We start from the raw sequence: 6,000 nt of genomic DNA on the forward strand, positions 1-6,000 counted from the left end.
GATGGTTGGAGTTCCTTAAGGATTATGATATCACCATTCTCTATCATCCCGGGAAGGCCAATGTTGTGTCGATGCCTTGAGTCGTAAGGAAGAGAGTTTGGGCAGCTTACCATATTTACCGGTAGCAGAGAGGCCTTTAGCCTTGGATGTTCAGGCCTTGGCCAACCAGTTTGTCAGGTTGGATATTTCCGAGCCGAGCTGAGTTTTGGCTTGTGTAGTTTCTCAGTCTTCTCTTTATGATCGGATTAGAGAGCGTCAATATGATGACCCCCATTTGCTTGTCCTTAAGGACACAGTTTAGCATGGTGATGCCAAGGAAGTCTCAATTGGAGATGACGGTGTATTACGGATGCAGGGCAGGCTGTGTGTGCCTAATGTAGATGGTTTGTGCGAATTGATTCTCCAGAAGGCTCACAGTTCGCGATACTCCATTCATCCGGGTGCTGTAAAGATATATCAGGACTTGAAACAGCACTATTGGTGGAGGCGGATGAAGAAAGACATATTGGAATATGTAGCTCGGTGCCTAAATTGCCAGCAGGTGAAGTATGAGCATTAACGACAGGGTGGATTGCTTCAGAAGTTGGAAATTCCATAAGGGAAATGGGAGCGGATCACTATGGATTTCGTTGTTGGACTCCCACAGACTCAGAGGAAATTTGATGCAGTTTGGGTGATTATGGATAAATTGACCAAGTCAGCTCATTTTATTCCTGTGATTACTACTTACTCTTCAGAGAGTTTATAAAATTAAATGTGAGCACGAGGTGCCGTGAGTAAATAATGAGGATATTTGGCACGTGAATTGTCCGTGCAGTTGTGATATGAAATGTGGGCAGGAGGTGCTGTGATGAAATGATAATGATAATTGGCATGTGAATTGTCCGTGCAGTTGAGATATGAAATGAGGGCACGAGGTGCCGGAAAAATATGATGATTTAATTATGGGCATGAGGCACCGTGGAAATATGAAAAAGGGGCGAGACCCGTATTTTTATGATTATGAAATGAGGTATCACATGGTAAATTTTTAATTGAAAGAATTATATTCAAAATATTTATTTGGAAGGATTTTTACTTAGAAAGTATTATATGAAAGAATTGTATTTGAAACATATTTATTTGAGGAAATGATATTTGAAAAGATTTATTGAAAGAATTATATTTGAAAAATAATTATTTGAGAAAATTATATTTGAAAGAGAGTTATCTGGAAGAATTATATGTGAAAGACATTTATTTGAAGAACTTGATTTAATTAGGTGTAATTGTGTTTATTAATTGTTGAGTAATATTAATGGTACTCTTGTTGTCTGTTGTGCATATCACTGTTTGTTTTATCCTGCCCTTATTATTATTTGTCTCCTATTATTTTGTATATTATATTGCACAGGTTATTAGACTAGTGAGTGTCTTGACTGTACCTCGTCTCTACTCCATTGAGGTTAGTCTTGATACTTACTGGGTACCGACCGTGGTGTACTCATACTACACTTCTTCACATTTTTGTGCAGAGCCAGGTATTGGAGACATCGGACTTGAGAAGAGTTAAAGCGAGATCATAAGGATTCAAGGTAGAGCTGTTTGGTCGTCGCAGTCCCTTGGAGTCTTTTCATTTCATTGTACTGTTAATTTTAATCAAACTGTATTGTATATTCGGTCCTCGTGATCATTCCATGTATTCAGTTAGAGTTCGTGACTCAGTACTACCAGTCTTAGGAGGTTGTACATTTATATTTGTTTCACTGTTAGTTTTGCTTACTTATTTAATTAAAAAATAAATAGCTCCAAAAATGTAATTGAAATCGGTTTACCTAGTCTTAGAGACTAAGTGCCATCATGACACCTGTGGTGCGATTTTGGGTCCTGACATAAAACCATCCAAATGATAAAAAAGATCATACTTCAGCAAATTATTGGTGAATTAAGAGAGATAATATCCAATAAGTTGAATTCAAGTACCATCACTAAATATTATCAATGAACATTGAATTCAAGTACCATATGTCACGACCCAAAATCCATTAAAGGTCGTGATGGTGTCGGACACCGCGGTCAGGCAAGCCAAAAATAAATACTTAATTTGGTTCTCATTTTTAATATTTCTGAATCATATTTCCTTCAATTAAATAGTAAAAGATGAAGTTTACAAAATAAATAATAATATCTTTAAAAATTCCAATACAATGTAACCCATAATCGCCCAAAACCCGGTGTCACAAGTGCATGCACATCAATTAGGAATATAAAATAAAATACAACATCTGTCCGGAATATAAATTGGACAGGAAAATATAAATACTCTGAAGGAAACTCTGCTAGCTGCGGACTCGTAACTTGGAATGCAGCTCACCTAAGTCCCCGCAATAACCGCGCCTCGCGCCCACAAGGCCACTAGACATATATGCACCTGTACAAAAATGTGCAGCAAGTGTAGCATGAGTACGTAAATCAATGCGTATCCAGTAAGTATCCCGTCTAACCTCGAAGAAGTAGTGACGAGGGGTCGACTTCGACACTTACTAAGGGTCAGGAATATGATAATATGAAATTCTAATTAAGCATGATATATATAACAATAAAACTCAGAACAAGAAATAACTGAACAATTCATCACCATATTTAAGAACCCAAATCACTTCCTTCATTTAAAACAAATAATCTTTCAAATAATGAATTTATACCAATTATAAAAGGGACTTCCAGTTCTATTAACACGCACAAAATTCCATCGAGAACGTTCGGCCCGATCCAACATAAATGTAAATTGTGCACTACCGAGGGTCGAACGACACGAACCATAGATGCATCTATTAACTTGCCGAGGCGAACGACCCGCTCCCATGAGAGTAGTAGAAAGAATTACCCTGCTCACGGATAATACTTGCGACGCGGTCAAATGCTCATACCTGCGAAATACCCGAATATCAACCACTAGCACGCGAAGTGCATAATACAAATCCTGGGGAGACGGGTATCGTTATACGCTATAAAACTCAAGCACAACTAAGGTGCAATAAATGACCTGCATCTCGAGAGCCATCCTGCTCATATAACACCACAAACTATACGGGATCTCAATACGAGTACGAATAATCAAACCGCCTCAGAACCCACATGGCAGAATAGAGACTACACGGAAGGCCGATAATAGAAATAACATTCAAGGCTCGAAGACCTCTCCTAAAACAGCGTTATGCTGAAATGAACACATCCGGTCTGATATAGAGCCCACATTCACATTTAGATTCATCCACAGACCTCAAGTTGATTCTGATCGTACCGTACTGGGCTAATAACCTTTCAAGGATCCACAATAACCCCTGACACACAAGAACAACCGTCAAATCCAGAACACACTTCTACACTCCACAACCAAACGAACCGAGCGCCCTTCAGGCATAAATTCTCACATTAGCGATAGTACCAAAAATCTCCACACTTGGTTTTAAATATTCAATCAATCAAGTGACTACATGTCACACTTATACAATCTTCCCGTGGAACACGCTCCCACGACCTTCTGCACAGACAACGAGTCTGCCCATCCATGCCACCGGCCATACAAACGTTGTAAAGCAATCAAGAATCTGCAATCAGTATGCAAAGCCTGCCATACAAGATACTGATCTCAGGTGACGCCAAAGACAATACCAGCTGACTCTAGCAATGTGAGTCCTTTCTCGCTCATCCGAGCTTGTGATATTCCTGCCAACACCAAATGGCAACCTTGATCCTCGACTTCCGATTCCCATTGTACCTCCTGCACCTAATCATGTCAATATGCAAATGTACAAGAATTTCATCATAACTCCTGAACCACTAATAGGGTACACACTTTATCATATAGAAACCTTTCACTTACCTCATTTCAGGAGAACCATAGCGACACGCGACTGAATTCTCATAACCGTAGAAAACACAAACCTCGAGTGGTGGTCTAAACCACCATAATTCTTCCGGAATCCATCTACACATAACAGGCTATAATACTCAAATGCCTCCAAATAAAATCAATTACGGCGGCCACCAAACCTCGTACGTACCACCATAAATCACATGTATAACTCAACACACTGAAGGAACTGATCATTGCCACCATCATGCCAATTCAGCCATAGACGGTGGGGCTCTCCCACTTAGCTTGAAGCTACCATTTCATAACTCTAGAACCTACCAAGATTCCTTCTTCCTTACTGACATGACCTTGCACAATCGACCCGCCAAATTCCTTGAAATCTTCCAGTTAACAATTTCATGAACGCCTTGAATCACTAGCCACATTTACATATTCGACCTCTTACCGGATAGCTAGTAAAATTCTTCGTAGAAGTTTTATCAACACCACGCAACGGTTAACCTGCTCATTAGAAATAACCCACCTATGGAAATTCCATGCCGACATCTTCGAACAACACTGCACCGAGTAAAATTACTATGAAATCCTTAAACCATCCTGAACCCGTGCTCATTCACCTGTTGTACAAGCCCGTTCACTCCTCATTGACATCAACTAAACGTGCGGTGATACATTCCAATCCCAAGTCATGTTGTATCCTTCTTCATATCATGCAACTCTTTTCCGTCGTATCCAACTCTTCTCCGTATAGCAGCCAATATTCCAAATTAAGTTTGTAGACTTAATCACTGTCCACCATGAGTCCCAAATCACTCTAAACTTTCCTCAATGCGTGAAGCTATCCTACCACATAACCAATATGCTACTCTGCCACTCTCCTACTTTGGTCAAATCACCTACTTTAAGCAACTACTCGACTATGTTTCTCACACTTGGCCTTCTAGAAATTTAACCACCGCAAGATACCTCTCACATGTTCTTCCTCATCCTTCGCTGCCCAGTTGTTGCCTTAAATCAAAATCTACCTCTGTAGCACTTGAACCAATCTTGTATTCGGTCTCAGATTATTATAGACCGGATTTCCTAGACTTGTAATGTATAAATGCTCATGTACTCAGTGACACCGAGTTTTGGGAGTGTTTATATATGTAATTGTGAGATTTCTTTCCCTGAATTTAAATATTATGTTTTCAAACTTAACAGATATGGTAGTTTATTGAGATTATCGGCTTGCCTAGTATTGAGATAGGCGTCATCACAACATGTGAGATTTTTGGTCGTGACAAGGTGGTATCAGAGCCTAGGTTACATAGGTCTCACGAGTCATGAGCAGGTTTAGTAGAGTCTTGCGGATCGGTATAGAGACGTTTGTACTTATCTTCGAGAGGCTGCCGAACCCTTAGGAAAATTTCACTTTCTTGTATTCTATCGTGCAGAATTGATTCAGCTTGAAACATAATTCTTTGAATTTTTTCCACGCATTCGTGTTTGCATGTGAGCGCTCAGTATCAGTTGTGAATCGTTGGCTTGTGATTCTATGAATGAGGTTCGAGATGAGTATTCTGTATTTTGTTGATGGGCCAGTCTGGAGGACTTAAGGCCGGAGTTAGACCGCAGTTTATGCTCGGTAGTTTTGATTGTGAGAACCAGTGCAATTGGACTTATGCGTTTGGTAGTATTCTTATGAGTGGAATTTGTGGTTCGATGAGCGGTTGAATGAATATATGATAAGTATGATGTGAATGCGGGATGTGTTCAGATGGATTGAATGAGATAAATAAATTTTACTTGTGACTCAAGAGTTTGCTATTGGGTACTTGATTCCTGTTTTGATGTGACGTACAGTCTTGAGTTGTGAGTGCGTTGAGGGATCTGTCATGTTGTTTGATTGTGGAGCGAAGTAGATATTCATGTATTGTTGATGAGTTCAAACTCAGAAATATTAAGTGATTCTGTGGCAATTGTGGCTGCGAAAGGGTATAGTTATATGTCAATTTGAGGCTATGCAGGTGGGTTATCTCCTGCGGAGTAATCTACGTAGGTATGTTCCTTATAATGTTGAGTGGAGAGTTTCTTTTATACCAGCTTGGCGTATGTGTTGAGATTTGAATTTGAATCCTGTTGAGAAAGTTGACTTGACT

The 6,000-nt window shown here is 39.7% G+C and overlaps 1 protein-coding gene across 1 annotated transcript in view; it reads left to right on the plus strand.

Annotated features, from left to right (window-relative positions):
- The window catches only part of LOC138908399 (uncharacterized), a 66,661-nt gene that overhangs the window by 59,783 nt on the left and 878 nt on the right, over window positions 1-6,000 (plus strand). The gene's annotated exons all lie outside the window — the stretch shown is intronic.

The sequence above is a fragment of the Nicotiana tomentosiformis genome, chromosome 3 (assembly GCF_000390325.3).
Source record: "Nicotiana tomentosiformis chromosome 3, ASM39032v3, whole genome shotgun sequence".
NCBI classification, from domain to species: Eukaryota; Viridiplantae; Streptophyta; class Magnoliopsida; order Solanales; family Solanaceae; genus Nicotiana; species Nicotiana tomentosiformis.